Source organism: Macaca thibetana, chromosome 18 (genome assembly GCF_024542745.1).
Source record: "Macaca thibetana thibetana isolate TM-01 chromosome 18, ASM2454274v1, whole genome shotgun sequence".
Classification (NCBI taxonomy): domain Eukaryota; kingdom Metazoa; phylum Chordata; class Mammalia; order Primates; family Cercopithecidae; genus Macaca; species Macaca thibetana.
In genome coordinates, this window is record NC_065595.1 from 3,921,417 (window position 1) to 3,944,849 (window position 23,433).

Below are 23,433 nucleotides of genomic sequence, written 5' to 3' on the forward strand. Positions count from 1 at the left end.
TTTTAATTACAGAGCACTGCTTAAAATTATGAAAGCCTCCATGTTTCTAGGATTTTGCAAAAGTGGGGGTCAGAAGGTAAAAAGCAAGGGAGTGGTGTCTTGGTGAATGAATAGGTGCTCATCTCACATATTTCTGGTTTCAGGTTTTTTGCATAATGTTTATGTCATTCTTCCCAATTAAAAATTTACATTAAGCCTTCTGTAAGCCTATAAGGACTTCAATCACACAGTGGTTGAAGGTATGATCTCTGGTGTCACAATTATTGAGTTCCAGTTCTGATGTCATCACTTGTACATTATTTGACCTACTTGTACCTGCTTCTTGTGTGAAAATGATAACACCTGACTCATAGGGTAATTGTCAAGACAAGGTGAGACGACCCCCATGAAACTCCTTGGTGTAATCCTAAACCTTCATAAGCACTTTCTAATATTTAAAAACATCACACATGGTTAAATTATTTTACCTAAAGAAGTTTGATAAATGATTGTTTCCATGACAATGTTTCCCTGTCATTGTGTTTGTAATGTTTATCATTGACCTTAATGAAGACTTAAAATTCATGTTTATTAACTCTTCAGGTTGACCCTGAGTTAGAAGTTAAACATGATTATCAATTGGATAACAAATTTCTGTCCAAGTTTTTTTTTCTCTCTCGAATATATTTCATAGGATTTTGTTTTTCCCTCTGTAATATCACTACCATAGTCCACAAGGGATATATTTTTATTTATGTGTCTTCATCTTTCACTAACTTGTGAAGTTTTTCAGAAGAAAACCTCCTTATTCAGTTTGCAAAACCAGATGATGAATAGATATTATTCAGAGAATTACAATACAGTGGCATGGCTGAAATGCTTAGGTCCTGTGGAAGAAAATTAATTGAACTCAGCTGTAAACAAAATTAAATCTAAGATAAAAATATTTCTGCCACTGTGTCTAGAATGGATCAGAGGGAGACAGGAAAGAAAGTGAAGATCCAGTCAGGAGATCATGCAAGCCCAAGATGATCATAGCACGGGCAAAGGTCACCCACAGAGGTGAGCAGAATTAGAAGGGCTTGAGATGTCATTGGGAGGTAGAACCAAGAAAGGCTAGTGTAGGGCTAGATTTTGTTGTTTAGTCAAAAGTATGTTGAGGGATGGAGGTCTGAATGTTGGTGAACTCCCTACAATTAAGACTCCATGAAAATATCAACACCCATGCCACAACGAAAGAAAAACTCTCTGTGGATTTGCCAGATTTACAGTTTGTTGATAAAAGTCATATAATCCAAGAAAAAATAGTGACTCTTATCTTATGTCCTCCATCCAGCTTCCTCCTTTCTCACTTACTTCTTGGGTGGCTTATTAGCAAGCTAAACTCAATAAAGTCAAGATGAGCAAAACAGTGACTTAGTGATGAATGAGTGCCTTATTCTTCTCGTTGGTCAAACACTTTACTAATTACTGTTGATGGTGGCGGCGGTCCATCTGGAGCTGCCACTGTGAAGACACTGGCTGCAGAGAGGGAGGCATGGCTGGGGTTGCATGCTTGGAGTGGTATGGAGCCAGTGGGAATCAGGGACAAATGGGATCCCCACCCCCTACTGAGTTGGCAGGGTGAGAGTCCTATGCTCCCAGGCACAACTGGAGCCACCCAGCTGCGGCTGCATATCCCGGCATTCCTATGTTTTTAGGAGGCCTGGTAAGCCCCCGTGCCCCTGCAGACTCAGAAGTACCTGCTCCCATTGCCTGGCCTCTCCCCACTCCCATCGTCCACTGTGATTTCCGAGCAAAGTTGAGGTCAAGCCTGGGTGCTGTCATGACCTGGCAGGTATGTGTGCCCTCAGGGAGACACTGACATGCCAGCCCCCTGATGCATTGGCCCCCTCCAGACTTTGGGTGCTGACGAGCATGAGAGGGAGGCCAAGAGGTGGTTGAGGGCAGTTGGGTGCAGGCCTGTAGGTGCCACTTGGTAGGAACAGCCTGGGAGCCATGGACTACATGATTGATGGTGGCAGAAGGCAGATAGGCTCCTGGGTGGAAAGGGGCAGGTCCCCAGTGAAGCTTCACCTTCAAGCCAGGGATGGCCTGAAGCTGGGGGCTGGGCTATTGGTTCTGGGTGGAGTCTGCAGCCCAAAGTGAGAACTTATGGTGCTTTTCCTGGGCCTACCCATGGCCACCTATGGACCAATCAACATGCACTTTCCCCTTTCTGAAGCTCTTAAAAACCCTGGACACAGCCAGACTCACAGAGACATTGGGACAACCTGCCTAGGAAAAGGAGCTGCGCACTGTGGGTCTCCTTTCTGCTAAGAGGTGGACCCTTGTCAGGACAACCTGCCTGCAAAAGGAGGTACTCACTTTCGGTCTCCTGAGAGCTGTTTTGTCTCTCAATGAAGCTTCTCTCTACCTTGCTTACCTTCCACTTGTCTGTGTACCTCATTCTTCCTGGCTATGGGACAAAAACTCAGGACCTGCTGAATGGCAGGACTGAAAGAGCAGTAACACAAGCAGGGCTGAAACATGCTCCCACCACTCGCCAAATTGAGGGCAACAAGGAGAGAAGAGCTGTGATCCTTTGGGGAGCCCGGACCTAGGGGCTCCCCGAGCCAGGGATGTGACACCCTCTTTGGAGCTCTGTGGCTCCTGGCATCTGCAAGATTCTGGGTGCCACTGCATTCCCCTAATCCAGACACAGGTGCCCACAGTGAAAGCTGTGTGAGGTACATCTGGTCTAGCTTCAGCCTCATACAAAGCCAGCACCTTTGTTGGTACCTGGAGCTGCCCACCTAGCCATAGCAGCCAGGGTGCTTGGTGTATGCAGTGGTTGGATCCTGCCCTCACTTGCCCTCACACCCCTCACCTCCCTGTGCCTGGCTTTCCCTTGGCAGGTGTGGGATCTGGGCTGCTAGTGCAAGCCAAGCACAGCCTCCCAGGCCGAGGGGGCAGAACAAGCCCAGTGGGTGTGAGCAATACTCAAGAAGAAGGTGTGCCTGGCCACAGAGGTTTCCAGCTGGGGCAGCAACACCCCACGCACCGTGTGACACTGTGAGCTGACCCAAAGGATACTAGTGGTCTTGACAAAAATTACTAAGCTGATTATAAAATGTTTGAATGTGGTCATCAACAATAAAATTAGCAGAATTGTCACAGATAAATGATTTTAATTAGCCCACAATTTCTTTTTTTTTTTTTTTTTTTTTTTCTGAGACGGAGTCTTGCTCTGTCCCCCAGGCTGGAGCGCAGTGGCCGGATCTCAGCTCACTGCAAGCTCCGCCTCCCGGGTTCAGGCCATTCTCCTGCCTCAGCCTCCCGAGTAGCTGGGACTACAGGCGCCCGCCGCCTCACCCGGCTAGTTTTTTGTATTTTTTAGTAGAGACGGGGTTTCACCGTTTTAGCCAGGATGGTCTCGATCTCCTGACCTCGTGATCCGCCCGTCTCGGCCTCCCAAAGTGCTAGGATTACAGGCTTGAGCCACCACGCCCGGCCAGTAGCTGCTTCTTTATTTAATCTTCCCGAGGGTGACAGCAAGCTAGGGAGAGAAAGGAACGTGGCTTTATGAAACCTACCCTGTTGTTCGCTGGTTCGTGTGTCTCCCACCTGCACACCAGCATCAGGAAGAATTCCTCACTCTCCTGTCTCTCCCTTGTTTCTGTGGCCACATGTGGCCACTAAATGCATTGGTACCAGGCCTGCAACCAGGGCAGGATGGGGAGCGGGCTTGTGGCGGGGACGCTTGTCCTGCATCCTCGACTGGGCTCCAGCTGGCTTCCAGCTGGAGGAAGGAAGTGCCAACCTCTGGTCTAGAACTGGGCCCCTGGAGCAGCGCCATGGCCAGCACCGCCCACCAACACTTGCCCGGATGCGGCAACACTGTGCCTTGTGGGATGCGGGGCTCCCAGGCTGGTAAAGCCCCTCCCCTCTAGCTTCCTCAGTGTTAGGCTGCAGTTCGTTCTCATCTAGCAGGAAAACATTTAAAAACTCAGGTCTCATCTTTGCGTTCAAGATCATTCACCCAAATCTGGGAGCACAACTTCCTCCTGGAGGTGGAGAAGCACAGTCTGTGTGAGCAGCCGTCCTGCCACCGCCGGCCCTATTGGATATGCTGGGGAGTCCTCTCTGCTGGAAACCATGCCCAACAAACTTCACAGAAGCCAGTGCTCTCACACACTGGCTTAGAGAGGACAAATAAGTCATTGAAAGAAAGATACTATCTGGTATTACATGTTGTCCATCATAAAGAGGTCTAACCTATACGATTTTATAACTTTGCCAAGTCTTACTGTGGTGTTTGAGTTTAGGCTGGACAGTGGCTAAATTTGGAGCTCCTTATTTATTTATACTTTCGTGCAAGAGGGTCACAGTGTGTGTGGACAGAGGCAAGCGTGTGTGTGCACAGACTACTGATCTGCCTGGGTGAGGATCCTTCCTTCTGGCTGCCTCAGACCTTTCGTCACAAACAGACCTTTCCATAGTTTGGACAGATTGAGTTTTCCCAACTAATGTTGCTTCTCCAGGAATGAAGAACATGGGGCTCCGGGACCATGGGGTTAGTCTGATCACTCCTTTGAAAAAATGTTTTATTAAGTTTTTTAATTTTTTATTTTGTTCATGTCAGAGCTCCACATCTTCTGTCTTATGAGATATGCTCTGTCCAAGGGAGCCTGGTGAGTCCAGGGTCTTGGGAGTGATCACGGCGTGGCCTCTGGCATTTCTTTATGACAGTATCCTTCCAGCCATTGTAGCCTGCTCCGTGCAGAAGCATGGTTTCAAATCCTGCCCTTGAAACATGGATTAAGAAATGTTGCTAATACGTATTTGTCCCTGCGCTGTCAAACATTTCACTGATTCTGGAGTCTGCAGACAGCTTAATAGCCAGGTCCTCTGTCAACGTGACTGCGGCCGTGTCTCCTTTGCTTTAAGATGCTGTTGAGATTTATTGGAGCAATAGGTGTAGAATGATACCTAGTTAAGAACAGCACCTGGTTATGTATATATCACCACAACTCACTGACATCCAAAGTGACCAGATGAAATGGACAGATCCTGCTTGCCAATAGGCACCGCCTCAGTGTGGGAGGTGAGAGCACCAGCCTCTGCCCATGCCTCCGCCCCACTGTGCACACGGCCTGTGGAACGTGGGCACCCCTGGTTGCAGAAACTGGGATCTGCTGGTGATGGAATTCCTGAGATCATCGATGTAACTGATTGATTTTACTTTCTTTCTTTTTCAAAATACTGTGTAATCGTTCTTCAAGCACAGCACCTCTAGAATAGTTTTGGTTTCTCTGTGTATGATTCTCTAAGACATTCTGCCATTTTCATTCTCTATAGCTTTTAGTATATAAGAAATAGGTAATTAAACATTACTTTCATCAATTTATGGCAGAGAAGATTGGACTGTTCTTCAAGAGAATATTATCAAATACCTCAACCCAACTATGTTAGAAACTGCATTTTGATTAAATAGTTTAAGAAATAGATTGGCATCCATTTATATATTTATGATGAAGGTGAGTGAAACTTAGCCGTACAGGGTTGTGCTAACTCTTCTAGGTAGTATACAGTAGGCCACATTTCTCTTCCTGTTAGCATCTCATTCTTTTCACAACATAGTTGTTTAATAATTATGTATTGACTGAATGAAAAACAAATGGGTACGTAAATGCTTAATTGAAAAAATAAGTCAATCCATGGTTCACATGGCCTTTGATCTGTATGCATTTTTTGAATATATAGTTATATTTTACATACATAATACCTTTTTTTACATACAAGGGCCTTTTTTTTTTTTTTTTTTAAATAGTGAAAGAGACTTAACTCTGTCCAAGAGCTGTTTCCCGTTGCTCCTAATAGAGGCCGTTTAGGTTCAGGTCTCCACACTAAATCTAAAGCTCACTCTGGGGTCTAGGGCATGCATTTTAGTTGATTGGAAACAATCATGCTAATTCCACCTCTCTTGTCCTGTGACATGGAAAGACATAGTTCTGTCCTGTGAAACAGGAGGGCAGGCCTTCAGCTTGGGCTTCTGGGACAATCATTCTTGCATTTCACCTTTAGCGTTAATGAAGAAAAAGCGCAAGTAAAATTAAAAAGATGGTGAATGACAAGTGCTGGCGAGTGTGTGGAGCAACCGTTACTCCCCCACGTTGCTGGCAGGTGAGTGAAACCGTATTCCACTCTGGCCATCTGTGTGGCCATTTCTCATGAAGTTAAATATGAACTCAGCAAAGAATCCTGCCATCCCATTGATAAGAATTTACTCAAGAGAAATGAGCACGTGTATCCACACAAAGCCTTGGGTACACGTGCACGTGAGTGTTCATGGATGCGTTCCTTATTTCACCCCAAACTGGAAACAACCCAAATGTTCATCATCAGGTGGGTGCATCAACAAGCGACAGTGTTTCCACCAAAGGACGGAGTGCTATGGAGCGGTCCCCAGGAGAGAGCTGCAGCGGGCACAGCAGCATGGGTCAATCTCCAACACTGGCTGCTGAGTGAAAGGCCAGGCCAAGGGCACCTATCCTGTGTGATTTCACCCCTAGGAAGTCCTGGACCAGGCAAACTCATCCACACTGACACTCACAGGTCCTGGCTTCCTAGAGGCAGGGTGGGAAAAGGATGGACTGGAGAGGAGTGCACGGGAAACGTTTGAGGTGATGGAGAACTCTACAGCTTTTGCAGGAGATTACAAGTGTGTAATTGCATTTGTCAAAATGCACTCAATTGCATACATAAAATGGATATGATATTGTGTGTAATTTATACCTTGGTAAAGTGACTTTTAAAAGAAAATCACAGAAATGCCAGAAGGTGACCATGTCTTCTGCTGCCTGAGCATGCAGTGGGCAATACTATGATGCTCAGGGCACCTGCTGTCCTGCCTGAGCATGCAGTGGCAATACTATGATGCTCAGGGCACCTGCTGTCCTGTGGCCCTGAGCAGATCCAGCAGCTGGAATGAGGGTGGACTCATGTGAGGTGCAAAGGATCCAGTCTTAAGGATCCAGTCTTAAGGATCCAGTCTTAAGGACATCATTACGCCACTGAATTTCCCAATCCTGGGATGAGTGACTAGGCATTTTGAAATAAAACAAATTTTTCTTATTGTTTAGTCTAATCTTCTTGATGTTGTAAAGTATTTTTGTACTTTTTATTCCTCCTGGTCACTATCCCCACAGACTACATCTGCATTAATCATTTATCCCTCACTACAGCCCTAGGAAGTAGAGTGGGCAGCTATAACAATTTTGCTTTGGAAGATGAAAACATCTTTGGATCAGAGAGGGTGAATGACTTGTGCCATGTCACAGCGTTATTTAGTAGGGTGCTGGACCTGCCTTTCTGGTTTAAGAAGCCACTCTTCCTCCAGTTACACTGTTGTTAGCTCACAGCTACTGATGACACTATTATTTCCTCCCCTCTTTTCCTGGCCTTCATGTTTTTATTGGTGAATTATCACTTTTCCGTGAAGACAGAGTTGGAAGGATGTTGAGAACTAACCCTCACACTCAAACAGCCCCGCAATGACTGTTTTATGGAGGTAAACACGTACATAAAAGTGGAGGCCTGCCCACCGCGTGCGCTGCATTTCTTCATGGGAGAGAGAGGAGACAGACACTGTCCTCAACTCCATTGACCCTACGGTGTCTGAAAACAAGGACAGGCCAGAAAACAGGCATGTGGTGAGAGGGTCTCTGGAGCCCACTGTGTGACTGGAGGGTCTATTTCAAACAACCAAGAGGGAATTTACTACATTTTACCATCTTGAATTTCTGCCTACAAATTAACGCTATTTTCAATCTTTGCCTACTTATTCATCCACCTGTTAATTCAAGTCTGGATTAATTCTTATTCAAAGACATTTCAGCTCATGCAGTATTTCAAAACACCCCTATCCAGTGGGGTGGAATCCAAAGAGATAGTGAGAAAACATATTTAAGCCTTCTGACTATCATAAACTCCAGGTGAGAATCAATCTTTTGGGTGTTGTCTGAATTTATCTTTCCTATTTTAAGCAGTTTTACTTGGACTTCCTTTTTTACAGAAATCTTTATTTATTTGTGCATTTTAACATATTTCTCACTGGATACTGAAGGAAGGAGGTCCATTCTTCTCAGTTTGTCTACCTTTAATGTTAATTATTGTAACTCTTGAGTTATTTTGGATTGTGTGCAGATAGAGTGGACACAAGGCTATTTGAAGATAAGTGAACATTGAAAGTGGTCACATGTAATTATTAAATGTTTTTCTTTACCTTCCTGTCTTTCCAGCTAAAGTAATTCATTGATGCTTTCAATCTTTCATCCCCAAACCCTGTGTTGAGTGTCTATCATAAGCAGAGTTTGGAGTATGTCACTGTATCCTTGATGATATTGAAGCAGAGGTATTGGCAACCTCCCTACAACTACTCATTGGCAATGTTTGTGAAGACTTGCTGGAGTCACTGAAATTAAGCCTGTGCAAAGGCTGCCTCCTGGCTTCTGCCTTCTCAGGGCTGCCCTTGTGACTGCCCCATTTGTGTTGGCTGTGTCCTTCTTCACCTCACTGTCCATGTTCAAAGCCTTGATTTTGTCTAGATTTCCCTCTCTCCCTTTCTCCCAACAGCTACATAACTTCATTCCATAAAAATTCTTCCTTAGCAATGTCTCTAGCATGAAATCCATTGCCACTGCCCTCAATTAGAACCAGTGCTTGGTTCAGATTTCCAGTATATTCTGCGTGCTGCAGCCGTGAGAATTTTCATTTAAGCTTTCATCATATCAGCCTGCTAGTAGATTTCAAACACTTTCTCGTGCTTATGAGATAATATTCCGAGCTGCTTGTTTGCAATTCAGGGACCTCATGTCACCCTGATTTACTCTGATTTACTTCAGCCTAAGATGACTGAATCGACACTTCGCATTATTGCATTCCAATAATGTGTAAGCCCTTATGTCTAATAGTAAGAAAAACTGGCTAATTAAATACTGCTGATAGTGTTTCTATTTCTACATCTTTGTTTTGGTAAAAATATTTTAGTGAGACTTATGGTTACATTAAGCTTCTGCTTTTCAAATAGTTTGAAAAATTAAGAAATTACACTGCTTGATTTAATAGCGCACTGTGCTGCTTCCGTCCTGCATGGAGTCACATTTCTGCTGGTTGGTAGCCTAGAAGCTGCACCATTTTTTTCTGAAGCCCTGAGGTCACCTGCAGAAGCCTCTCAGCACTCCGGAGGAATGGCTGGCACAGCCAGCGAGCATGACTCATGGAACCCGGAGACACTGCTGTGGATTCCTAGAGCCACTGGACGAGGGAAATCCGAAAGGCTGAGCTTACCGCAGTGCCGGGTGTAGTTGCTGAAGTTATTGTTATTTATAAAATAAAGGGCACTATAGCTGTTGGAGGGCACAGGAGTCTGGGATGCATGTGTTAGAGGACCTTGCTAATTCTCAGTTCTGTGTATCCTTCTCTGTAGCCAGCTGATAGATGGGCTTATTTGTGAACATGCCTAACACATACTAGATTTTCTGACCTGGGCAACTTCCTGTCCTCTCCACATACCTGTCGCATCTTTCAGAGCTGACCTAAGCCCCACCTGCTCCCCGATGTTGCCACAGGCTCCCAGGACCTTCTGAGCTGTGCTGCTGGTTAATTTTGCTCACACAAAGCAGCAGAGTCAGTCCTTGCCAGAACTGTGGGACCTGCTAAGTGGGCTCCTGTTTCCAGTTTAAAGCTTTTCATTAGGAGGAAGGAAGTTCCTTTGAATTACTAGTTTAGTACAAATTTCTCAGGGTGAGATAACTGGGCCAAACTATGAATGCCATCATAGTTGTAAACCATAATTTGGAGCAGTAGTGATTTGGTTTAGGGTTTGAAATAATTAAACTATCTATTTTATTTTATGCCAAAGTTTATTCCCATGATTTGTGCATTCTTCATACTCACTGGAAATTCCTCTTGTGCTGCTATAACAGAATACCACAGACTGGGTACTTATGAAAAAACAGAGATTTATTTGGCTCATGGTTGTGGAGTCTGGGAAGTCCAAGACGAAGAGGCCCACATCTAAAGAGGGCCTTCTTGACCGGATCATCCCACGGTGGAAGATGGAAGGGCAAGAGATTGAACTTGCAGCACCCCAAGCCCTTTTATAATTGGCATTAACTCATTTATGAGGATGGAACCCTCATGACCTAGACACCTCCTATTAGGCGCCAGCTCGCGATACTGTTGCGTTGGGGATTAACTTGCCAAAAAGTGCTGTGGCTTACACGTGTCCCCCAAAAAGCATTGTCCCCAAATGCTTTTGGGGGGGATACATTCAAACCATAACACTTCTCAGTTGAAGTACCACTTCTGCTGTCATTATTACCATTTATTTTATTGCTACATGCAGTGGACACACACTAGGGTAATCACCCATGTGGAATACCCTGTGTAAGTCCCATCTCTTGAGTGTGCTGGAAGCTGTGACTTGCCAAGACAATATGGCAAAGCTGAGGGCGATGTCATTCCCTTGACGAGCTTACATTATATAGGCTCTGTCTTGGCAGGCTGGAGACAGAGATTCTTCTGCCTGCCCTAAAAATGTAAACTGTGCTGTGTGCTCTGCATTCTGGGACAGGGCCACATGGCAAGGACGGGAGAGTGGCCCTGGCTGACAGCCAGCAACGAAGCAGAAGTCTTAGACCTACAACCACAAGGAACTGGGTTCTGCCAACAACTGTGTGAGCTTGGAGAGGACTTTGAGCTCCCCAATGTATCCGACTGATACCTTGATTGTCACCTTGTGAGACCCTCAGCTGAGAGCCCAGTTTAGCTGTGCCCAAAGTCCTGACCCATGGAAATTGTGAGAAAATAAATGTGTGTTATTCTAAGTTGCTAATGTGGTAATTTGCTCTGCGTCTGTGGAAGGCTGAAAAAGATATACATGTGTTAATCTCTGGAATCTGTAAATGTAATGTTGTTTTTTAAAAAGCATCTTTATAGATGGAATTAAATTAGGGTTCTTGAGGACATTTTCTTGGATTATCCCAAATATAATCACAAAAGGCCTAGGAAGAGGGAGGCAGAGGGAGATTTGAAAGGTTGAAGAGGAGGAGGCAATGTGATCAGTTAATCATAATGTACCGTGTAATTCAAAATTCCTGAAAGAATAGATTTTTAGGCTGGGCGCGGTGGCTCAAGCCTGTAATCCCTGCACTTTGGGAGGCCGAGACGGGCAGATCACGAGGTCAGGAGATCGAGACCATCCTGGCTAACACGGTGAAACCCCGTCTCTACTAAAAAATACAAAAAACTAGCCAGGCGAGGTGGCGGGTGCCTGTAGTCCCAGCTACTTGGGAGGCTGAGGCAGGAGAATGGCGTAAACCTGGGAGGCGGAGCTTGCAGTGAGCTGAGATCCGGCCACTGCACTCCAGCCTGGGCGACAGAGCAAGACTCTGTCCCAAAAAAAGAAAAAAAAATAGATTTTTAATTTTCTCAGCACAAAAGAATAATAAGTTGGTGGAGGTTATAGGTATGTTAATTAGCTCGATTGAGTATTTCTTTAATATATACATATACATATATACATAGATCAAAGCATCATATTATATCCCAAAATTATACATAATTAGTATTTGTCAGTTATCAATAAATAAATATAGATATTTTAAAAAAGACTTTTAAAAAAGGAAATGACTCCAGATAGGATAACACTGCAGGAAGGAAGGACTCTACTCAAAAGGACAAATATATTGGCTTTATAAAACAAGAACAAAAAGACTATCTTATGTAGTCCGTAATACACACACGTGCATATATATAATATGTAGAATATAGTAGTATATCAAAATAGTGCAAAGGGCGAAAGAAGAGTAAAGGCATTGGACAATTTTAAGGTGCTTGTCATGTTTCAGTAGCGGTAAGTGAGTTGGTTTACAGTGGATTGTGGTAAGTCAGGAGTGCCTTTTGTAATCTTTGGATGTCTAGGATAAGCACTAAAATAATAACTTAAAAATACATAAATTAGAAAGCAAATAGAAGATTTGGGTTTTAATAATTTGCTCTATAGGTGGGTGTGGAGGCATGTGCCTGTATTCTCAGCTACTCGGGACGCTGAAGCAGGAGGATTGCTTGAGCCCAGGAGTTCAAGGTTGCAGTGAGCTATGATCCCACCACTGCACTCCGGCCTGCATGACAGAGTGAGACCCTGTCTGAAAACAGAAAAACAAAAATTAATAATAATTTGCTAGATGAAGGTTATACAGCAATGGAAAAGTCGAAAAACAAGAAGTGGAAAAGTGGTACCAAAGGTGGAGCGAAGACACAGAGAACATCTGTGCAAAGGCTGGTCTGGATCTTCTTGGAAAAGCAGAATTGAAAGCAGGGAATCAGCAAGCGGGGACCAGGATGTGAGTGTGGAAGCAGCGAGAGGAGGTTGGACATGGTGTTGATGCAGGAGCTAGACCGAAATTATTTAGGCAAATAGTGAAGGTAAGCGAGTCCTCGGTAAGGTCTCCCCTTTATCAAAAAGCAGCCCCCAACTCATTTCTTTTCTAACAAAGAGCAGCCTGTGAAATCGAGCTGCAGACACAGATAAGCAAGCAGGAAGCTTGAACAGGTGAATGCTGGTAGCTGTGCCAACAGGAAAAGGCTACCTGAGGGCCAGCCGTATTCAACATGGAGGCTTCATTTTTCTCTTTTCTTTGTCAACCATGTGTGCAGTAAAGAAGCAGGCACCGTGGCACCAGCCAGGTAGAGAACTCATTTGCATAATAAAAGATTAGGGCGGAATGACCAGCTTCTTCACACACTACGCAAGAGGTACGCCTGGTCCAACTGATCTGTCATGCACCGTGTAAATCAGACTCCACCTCCTCAAGCTCATCTATTAAACCCCTTGCATTTCACCACGGAACCTGAAGACCCACTCCGGAGCCCCCTCTCTTTGTAAGAGAGAGCTTTTGTCTTCTTTTTTCTCTCGCCTATTAAACCTCTGCTCTTAAACTCACTTCTTGTGTGTCCACGTCCTTGATTTCCTTGGCATCAGACAATGAACCTCGGGTATTGACCCGAGACAGTGACGCAGTTTCATTGTGGAATGGAATAAAAGGAATACGTGTTTTTCATTGGGGTGACTACAAAGATCACCCCAATTTTCTAGTTGGGACTAGAAAATATATTATTTTGTGCAGCCAATGCTCCTAGTTTAGGACTTTCTCCCAGAAAAGCTAGGCAGATGCGAATGCAAGCAGATAAAGTAAATGAAAGAGTTTACCCACGTTTGTGGGCTAATATGCACATAGGGCAGAAGGATGAAGAGAGGGCCCTTGAGGAGGTGACCTGGAGTGCTGTTCAAACAAATCATCATTTTTTCTCCTGTGGATAGAAAGGAGATGGAGACCTACAAGCAATATTCATAGAGTCATAAGTAACAATAGTTTTGTAACATGTCCTTGGCATTGTCCATGCAGCAATATTTTTCACAATAATTCTGATCAAGTTTTACATTTTAAGTCCATTTTATATTTCAAGTACATTTTAAGCTTTCTATTTTACGTATTTATTTAAAATAAATAATCTGTACTTATTTTAAACTTCATGGACTTTGTGACTGTATTGGAAAATCATCTCGTTCTCTGTATCAGATTCATTTTGTAAAGGTGGTAGAATGTAAATTTTTGTTTGCTAAATTATATTTTCATTCAATCATCACACATTTTCGGAGGGTTTGTCAGAGTCACTGTGCTACTGCAGAAATAGAATTTGACACATATTTTATGGAACACATATTTGCTGGGCATCCACCCTGTGCCAAGCTCTGTGCTTCAACCTCGATTACATCAGCAAAACAGACTAGAAATAAAAACTTATGGGACTTTGATTCTAGGAAGAGGAGATAGACAATTAACCATAATAGTATAAATCAGTAAATTATGTTCACGAAGAAGTACTAAGCATGTGGAAGGGCTAGAGGAAGACAGGAGGATGGAGCTACTGGGAGGTGAGTGGGTGTGGTTTGCATTTTAAAAACAGCATGATTATAGCAGCGATGACTGGAGGACATTGAGGAGTTAGTCCTGTGTTTATCTCAGCCTAGACCAAGGGGAAGGCAGGACAAGTGTCCTGTGGGAGGAGCCTGCCCGGCAGGTTCCAGAAACTGCAAGAAGCCTGAGCAGCCTGATGTGGTGGGGGTGGAGTGAGGGCGGGGCGAGATCAGAGTCAACGCGGTGAGAGGGGAGGGCAGACAGGTAAGCCTGCTGCCCGCGGGAAGACTGCCTGTGTTCTGAATGAGCAAAGTGTGAGGCCTTGCACGTTCTGAACAAAGAAGGAGTCTGCCTTCACCTTCCTTAGGCCCTAAAAGGGTTACTGTTGCTGCCGGTGCAGGACTGGGAAGGGATGAGGATGGGGACAGGAGCAAGTTCAGAGGCTGCTCCCATGATCTGGGAGGAGGGGGGAGGAAGACTGACCCATAAGATTACGAAAATGCTGGAGACTGGTGGTTCCAAGTTCAGCCAAATGGCTGAGTGATATCCAGGCATTGGATTTGACATTTTCTACAGTTCTTTTGGACTTTCCTTCCCAGCCACGAGGCACCAGCTACGGCTTTAAAAAATAACGTCTCCAAAGACCCAGAGGAGTGAGCCAGCAATGCACAGGAGGGAGGGAAAGCTGTCGCAGGTGTGCATGTGTGTGTGTGTGCACAAGTGTGCACGGTGCCAGTCTAGGTGTGCATGTGTGTGTGTGCACGTGTGTGTGTGCACAAGTGTGCACGGTGCCAGTCTAGGTGTGCGTGTGTGTGTGTGTGCGCACAAGTGTGCACGGTGCCAGTCTGCTGGGGTTTTTTGCTTCTTTTTTTTTTTTTTTTTTTTTTTTTTTTTTATGAGGGATGAAATAGCTTTTACAGAAGTTGCAGCATAACTCCCCTTCTTGCCAATGGGCTGCACACTTCCTCTGGCTCTCTGGTGGCAAGGTGTGGAAAGACAGCATCTGACAGAGGGAAAGGGATAGTCTAGAAGAGTTTAGTCCAAACCCCTAGTGCTGGCCTTGTTGCTGCCTAAACGAGATCCAGGCTCTGCATCATGGAAGAGGGGATGCCGGCTCACAGGGAAACAGTGGTATCTGCCGTCCCTTCCCAAGGGCTCCCCACCTCTCCCCACGTTCCAGGCCGGCCCATCCCTGGCCCAACCTCAGCGAATGCTGCCTCCTCTGCACTCCCATAATTCCTAAGATCTTTCCGTTTCACTTTCTTTCTGGAATTTAACTTTTTTGAAACCCATGCTATTGAAACTGGCATGCAAATCAGTGTGCCAAGAAGTATGGGAAACTGGCCGGGTGCAGTGGCTCACGCCTGTAATCCCAGCACTTTGGGAGGCCAGGGCAGGTGGGTCATCTGAGGTCAGGAGTTTGAGATTAACTTGGCTAACATGGTGAAATCCCGTCTCTACTAAATATACAAAATTAGCTGGGCTTGGTGGTGTGTGCCTGTAATCGCAGCTACTCGGGAAGCTGAGGCATGAGAATCGCTTGAACCCAGCAGGTGGACGTTGCAGTGAGTTGGGATCATGCCACTGCACTCCAGCCTGGGAAACAGAGTAAGACTCTGTCTCCAAAAAAAGAAAAAAAGAAAAATAAAGTATGGGAAACTAGAGGAGAAAGGGTCTCCTAGAGCAGCATTTTTACCCACCTTTTTACTCTGAAAATTATTTAATACATTTTCATGTAAAATATTTTTTTAAACATATCAAGGAATTAAACACAGATCTTGGACAACCTTCTGAGAGAGGCCACAAATGTTCAGGAAACTTTGGTCTTCTGTAGGACTGTTTAGGGATAGGCCCCTGCTATCTGTGTGACTGCATCTTATTCCTCTGCTATTTGGGGCACTTTGGTGGACATTTTTGAAAAGCCTTGAATCCACCGTATCCATGTTTGACCCAGATGCAGCTGCTGTTCATATTACTCTCAGTGTAGTGCTAAAAAGAACGGAGCCTGGGGAAGGAGTTTTTCCTGGAAAGCAAGTAGCTTTGGAAAGAAATAAAGAAAGAAAGGAGTAAGCTCTCCACTGAGTAGGTAGATCCTCTGTCGCTTACGTTGTCAGGGTCTCCATTGACTGTCACTGAGCTGCGCCCATAAATGCCTGGTAACACATGGGTGCTGAAGTTCACACTCTGTGTTGCGTTTTTCATCAGAACACAAGCCTCTGCTCTCTCTTCTTCCACCTTTAACTACTCGTGGATGCCTTGCAATTGACACCTTAGTATACGGAATTCTCTAATTTCCTGTTCAGCAAAGTTTAGTCTTTCTGTCTTTGAAAGGGTTATTATACTTGATACTTGATACTTTATTGTGGATTACTTGTTTTATTGCTGGTCTGAGCTCTGTACCTCTTTTTTTCTTCTTCTTCGGATTGTAAAAACACAAGACGTACTCAGGAAATACCATTTCATAGTTTATTAAAGTTTTTGATTAGTTGATTATGATTATAATGATCTATTTTCTTTCCAAGCCTCTAGTAGGCATAGAGAAAGCTCACTGGGTATCGGGACTGTGGTGGATTTAGCTACCCCATTCCATCCGGCTACAACTGAAGCTTCAAGAATGGCTGTCGCTGTTCATACTATGCTCACTGTAGTGCTAAAAGGAATGGAGGCTGGAGGAGTTTTTTCCTGGAAAGGAAGTAGCTTTGGAAAGAAAAAAAGAAGTAAGTGCTGATATGTTGAAATTAAAGAAATAGCCATTCTGACATAGAGACTGTGCTTTAGACCTGTTGCTGAAGAGGATACATAAAAAATATGTGCCACATTTTCTTCATCCAGCCTAACATTGATGGGCATTTGGAATACTATGCAGCCATAAAAAGGAATGAGTTCATGTCCTTTGCAGGGACATGGATGAAGCCGGAAACCATCATTCCCAGCAAACTAACCCAGGAACAGAAAACCAAACACCACATGTTCTCACTCATAAGTGGGAGTTAAACAATGAGAACATATGGGCACAGGGAGGGGAATATCACACGCTGGGACCTGTCAGGGGGTTGGGGGCAAGGGGTGGGATAGCATTAGGATAAATACCTACTGTAGACAACGGGTTGATGGGTGCAACAAATCATCATGTCACATGTATACCTATGTAACAAACCTGCACGTTCTGCACATGTATGCCAGAATGTAAAGTATAATAAAAAAATAAAAATAAAAAAGCAAATGTGCTAACTTGTACCTATTGTGAAAATATTTCTTCACCAAAAATATTATGAGTAGCTAATATTGTTTTCATTATTTTTGTTAAATGGATCATCTGCATGAACCTCACAGCAGCCCTAGGAGGCACACACTGTCACTGTCCCCACCATACAGAAGAGGAAATAGGATTAGCAGGCCCAGGAGTTAGCCCAGGGTCTCACAGCTACTGAGACATGGAGCTAGAATTTACATCCCAGGGTCCATAATGAGGTCACTGTTCTAAACTTATGAAACTACTTTCCTCATAATTTCTCTTTCACCCAATTCTTTACTTTCCTGTGAGTGAAGGAAACAGGGACCTGTGATGTCCACTTGGGCAAAAGACTTAGACCTTCCTAAGAGGACCCCACCTAAAGCTGCTGTGTCTATCAGGGAAGCAGGAAATTAAGCACAACATATAAAATAAAATTTTAATGAATCAAAAAAATGAAAAGAGAACCTATGTAATGGGATAGAATATTTGCAAATCACATGTCTGATAAGGGATTTGTATGTTGCATACATAAAGAATTCTTACAACTCCACCACAAAAAGATAGCCCAGCTAAAAATAGGCAAAGAGCTTGAATAGACATTTCTTCAAGAAGATATGCAAGCGGATAACAGACACATGAAGAGATGCTCAACATCATTCATTAGTCAATAAGAAAATGCATGTCAAAGCCACAGTGAAATAGCACTTTACACCAATGTAGGATGGCTGTAATTAACCAACCAACTTACCAACCAATCAACCAACCAAAAAAAAAAAAAAAAAAAAAAAAAAAAAAAAAAGAGAAAATAACAAGCAATGGAAAGAATATGGAAGAACTGGAATCCTTATACATTGCTGGTGGAAATGTAAAATGGTACAGCCACTGTGAAAATCTGCAACAAGTGAACAGAATTATAAGTTTGGCATCCTCAACAAGTTAGACGTAGAATTACCATACAAACCAGTAATTCTACTCCTAGATATATACGGTGAAGAATTGAAAATAGGGACTCAAATATCTTCATGTACATGCATATTCATAGCAGCACCATTCACAATGGCATAAAGGTAAAAACAGCCTAAATGTTGATCAAGAGATGATGGATAAAGAAATTGTCATATATCCATACAATGGAAAGTTATTCAGCCCTAAAAAGAATTTTGGAGTGATATACTCAAACAGGTTAAAACTTGGATGAACCTCAAAAATCTTATTCTAATTGGAAAAAAACAGACATAGAATGTCATCAATTGTATGATTTCACGTATATGAAATATTCAGAATAGAATAGTAGAGACACAGAGACAGAAGACAGATTAATGTTTTTGAGGGATTTGTGGACAGGGTGATTGGCAATTAACTGATAAATGGGTATGAGAACTCCTTTTAGGGTGATGAAAACTGTTTTGGAACTAGATAGAGGAGGTAGTTGCAGTACACTGTGAATGTACTAAGTGTCACTGAATGGTCCACTTTGAAATGGTTAACTTCATGTTATAAACATTTCACTTCAATTAAGAAACAGTAACAAATATTTGAATGAAATTCAAAGAGAAATTCACAAAATGTAAAATATCATAAATATGAAACAAACACAAGCGCAGACTAACAAAACATTGGAAATCAGAGCGCTGCCCAAAGATCGTTGAGTGAAATTTAGCAATCCTACTTAGGTTCTCTGTGCCCTGGTGGAGTGTGTGAATCTTACTCTCCTCAAGAATTTCCGAGGCGTTCGGACCAACGTTGTAAAAGTGTCATCAGATCCTGCATCTATGGAGGGTTCAGAGTAACAGCTAACTTTTACTGAGCACTACTTTGTTTGGGACACTGTCTTAAGGAATTGGCATATAAAGTCTCATTTAATCTTCTCAATTACGTTCTAAATTAGTTGCTCTCATTCACCCCATTTTAAATATGAGGCTATCAGGGCAGAGAGAAGTTAAACAGCCTGTTGGTCCTGCAACTACAGATCGAGAGCTCCAGATCTGGCACTTGGACCACTCAATTCCTCTGCCTCTGTGGAACATTCCTATTACTGGTTCCAGGACCCACGCTACACAAGACACACAGGCAAAACACGTGGTACCCCTTCGCTTTCCACTGAACGCTCACTCAATATCATGAGGGAGTATACAAAAATCCTATCGTTTTTGTTTGATTTCTCAATGTCTGCAAGCTTCAAAAACTGGTCATTTCTCCGTCCTCTTGGCCATTTCACTTTTGAGGAGCCAGCAAAAATTCACTTTTGACCCTGAGTTTTTGTTTGGGCTTAGCATCTGAATACTTGTATCGCTGCAAATACACAGCACTGGTCATTTTGTGTATTTAGAGAAAACTGAAAAATAATAGGAACACAGATATTTTAAAATGGGAAATTAAGATTTCCACTTGGAAACCTAAATTAGGTGTACATTAGTGAGTGTCTTAGTGTTGATCAGGATGTGATAACAAACTCTCACAAACTGGGTGACTTATCACCTTATAACCAACAAACATGTCTTTCTGCCGGTTCTGGAAGCTGGGAGGTCCCAGATCAAGGCACCAGCAGCTTCAGCGTTTGGTGAGGGCTGCTTCCTGGTTCATATATGGCCGTCGTCTCACATTGTGGAAGGAAGGGATACAGATGAGGGTTCTGGGACTTCCTACATAAAGGCATGAATTCCATTCACAGTGGGTCCACCTCCATGATCTAATCACTTTCTAATACCATCACACTGGGAGTGACTATTTCAACATATGAATTTGGGGACTGCACAAAAATTCAGACCATAGCAGTAAGTGGCAGTGTGTTCCTGGTATGACCTGGGCTTTCTAGTTTCAAATTCAAAACAGATGTCAACGTGTCTATTTGAGAGTCGTTTGTTTCATGGGAAGGTAGCACACGTAAATCTACATTATGTTTTGTTTGTTTGTTTTTTGTTTTTTCCAGGTGAAATCTTAGTTATAACTATTGAGGTAGAATATTTCTGGATAAAAGCTATTGCCTAGGATAAAGTGAGCTTTCTTCGTTTCTAGGTAGGCTATTAGTTTGCTATGCTTCTGCAACATTACCACAACCCGGGTGGCTGATGACAACATAAATTCATACTCTTAGAGTTCTGAAGGCCAGAAGTCTGAGATCAAGGTTTCGGCAGGACCCTGCTTCTCCTGGGGGCTCTAGGGGAGCGTTTTCTTTGCCTCTCCTGCTTCTGGTGGCTCCAAGTGTTCCTTGGCTTGTGGCAACCTCACTGCTGCTCTGCCTCTGTCTCTGCGTGGCCTTCTCTTCTCTGTCCCAAATCTTCCTCCCCCTTTCTTTTCAAAGACACTCATCACTGATTTAGGTCCTGATCAGATAGTCCAGGATGACCACATCTCAAGGTCCTTACCTTAATTACACCTGCAGAGAGCTTTTTTCTAAATAAGGTCCTTCTTCGCACATTTATAAGTTCTGGGGGTTGGGACGTGGACACATCCCTTTGGGGGCCTGCACCCTACCCTGCAGGTGGTAACTGAGTTTAGAAAACAGCTGGGTGTGCTCTTAGGCCACTGCTTCCTCCCAGCTACTAGGCCAGCACGTCCTCTGAGGGGGCTGCACACCCTGCCCGCAGGCTCAGGGAAGCCACCTCAGAGGACGCCTCAGGAAATGAGGCTGTTTCCAAACAGTTGTGTCAGTGCGATTTTCTGAAACCACATTCTGGTTTCAGCTTTATATATGTTAAAACCCTGGATTTACAACCCAGGAATAACTCTGGAGTGTCCAAGACTCACAGGATATGAACTGAGTCCTGCAACCACAAGGTGCCTTGCAGTCACGCACTCTGTGTCCCATGGCAGATGCCACCTCTGACAACCAGAAGATGAGGGTCACTGGGGCTTTTGAGAAGGAACAACTACCAGGACAGAAGGTCTTAAAGATGAAGTCCTCCCTTGTTCCCACAAGAACATCACCCTCACTCCCACAGATGTGCACTCATGTGTGTATGTGGACAATGGACCCGTGGCCATGCTCAGGCAATTCATATGATAGAGAAGGTGTGAGTTAGTTCTCTCTCATCCCACGTTCAAAAATATCATTCTATTATCTTCACCACATTTACTTTCTAGCATCTTCCAGAGCCCCCCCACCCCGCTCGGTGGTGAGCCTCAAGTGTCACCATCAGCTGGGAAGGCTTCTCTTTTCCCTTGTTTTAATTTCTCCCCTTAAATCTCTGCTCTTGGGGGTGACTTTGCTTTTATATTAAGAGGAGGGATAGGACGCTGATCACAGCCCTTGATTTTATGTCAGGACCACGTGTGCACCTGTCCCAGCCACAAGATGCCATTCAATGAACTAGAGACAGAGTTGGGGTGCAGGAGGAAATGGATTTGGTTGTGAGTATGTGTCAGTAGCTTTCGAATGTCTGTATACCCCCTCCTCTATGCACGCACCCGGCTGGCTCCAAATGTCTCTCACTGAGGCCGGCATCACCTGTTTTCTTTATTAACTACCTACCATCCTGGCAGCTGCTCTGGGCGCCGCTGTGCGTGCTGCATGGGAGCCCATGAAGCTCTTCCATCCCGGCCACGAGGGTTTTTGTTCCCTCTCAGGGTGTGATTTAGCATCCAGGCTGTGATTTAATGCTAATGCCACTAACGTCAGAGACGGCCATCCTGGAAATGAATGAGGAATTCGGAGAACAGCTCCAAGATTTCCCCGGGTGGCGCTGAGATGAGTGGATTGGCTGGAAGCCGAGGGGCCCGCTCGGTGTCATTTGGGGAAGAATATCTTCCGACACTACCCAGGAACCCCCTAAAAGTCTAGGCGCTCTCAAAAGTGCTGTGAAATATCTTAGTGATCACCACGACTCCTGGCTGCAAGATTGGAGGAGAAGGGGAAATATGATTGATGTATTATTACCCAGCCCACACTCAGCCGCAATTATTAGATAATCTCTGAAAAGTGGACTTCCAGGGTAGAAATTAAACACCGGCGAACAGCTGTTGAAGGAAAATTGGTTTCTTATTGGATTTCTTTTTCTTTTAATGCCGATGCTGCTTGGCTGGCCCCACTCCTCGTTGGTATTAAAGTTCTCCTATGAATGCTGGACCAGAAGGGATTGGTACCCAGCGTTAGCATCAACTCCGATTTGCACGCAGACCGCAGTGCACCCGTGTTTGCTTGGTACCAGGCCCGGGGTTGGCTTGACTGGGGAAAATATTTCATTTACATGCTTGTGTTTAAAAAGGTAGCCATTCTGAGTGATGGAAACATGTACTGGCTGTTCCTAACAGTCCCGGTATAATATCCGGTAGATTGCCCTATTGGGAATGAATCAGGTGCTGGAAAGCTGACAAAATGCTGGAGCACATGATCCTGTATTTACAGTACACTATCTCATTTTTAATAGAACTTGTCCAGGAAAGTCTTCCAAACAAGTTTCAATCGGCTGGCCTCCTTCTTGCAGCTGTGGGGATTAATATTCCGAACAGATCTATAATTTTAGGTCTCCAGTGCAATTTTACTAAGTCACTGCACCCTTCCTCCTCGTCCCCTCCCCCGTGCTCCATGGGGAGCTCTACGCTGTCTCTTGTCTCCCTTCCTCCAAGTCTCTCCCACCCACATGCCCTTAAATTACTCCTCCTGTCCAAATGGAATTTGGTGAAGGATTTCTCAATATCTGCGACCCAGCCATGCTCCGGCTCCTGGCCAGCTTAAGCTGACTTGGAAGAGGTAAGATATGCACATGAATTTTTCCTGAAGCACATAACAGCTTAAGATGTCTTAGGTTTTTCTTTAGATGGTTTTATTTACTTATTTTTTATTCTTAGTTTTGGGGAAGTGGTGAGAATCTCAGGATTGTGGGAATTTCTAACTTGCAGATGGTGAGTCTTTTCTGTGGTTAACGTCGTGACGGTAATAACGAGAATGCTGATACTAATAACGACAGCCTTTTTATGTCGGAAAATGCATAAAAATAAAGATAAACAAGGAATGGAGAATGAAAACATGGTGAGTATCAGGGACAAGGCTCAGAGAACTCCCAGATAAAATGGAGCAATTTACAAAACATTTATGGGGGCTTTTAAGAACTGTGAATTTGTCAAGTGTTATGAAGCAGCAAGCAGCAGGCAATAGAGGGAATGTCTTCAGGAAAAAAACGGGCCTGGTACTCGCCAAAAATCTGTGCAGGAGTTCTTCCTAATGCCTCCCCACCTCTTAGCAATACAGGCACAGATTTGGACGCTCTTCCTCTTCTACAGCGAGCAGGGTAATTGAACGAGCTGTTTAGAATTATG

General features: G+C 44.1%; 1 long non-coding RNA gene across 3 annotated transcripts in view; it reads left to right on the forward strand.

Annotated features, from left to right (window-relative positions):
• The window catches only part of LOC126941272 (uncharacterized), a 199,132-nt gene that overhangs the window by 169,411 nt on the left and 6,288 nt on the right, over positions 1–23,433 (forward strand). For 2 of the 3 annotated variants that reach the window (XR_007721219.1, XR_007721220.1), the window contains exon 2: positions 23,017–23,146. The exons of the other annotated variant lie outside the window; for it this stretch is intronic. This is a non-coding gene — a long non-coding RNA (uncharacterized LOC126941272). The remainder of the gene's footprint in view (positions 1–23,016; positions 23,147–23,433) is intronic. 3 annotated transcript variants of the gene reach the window in all.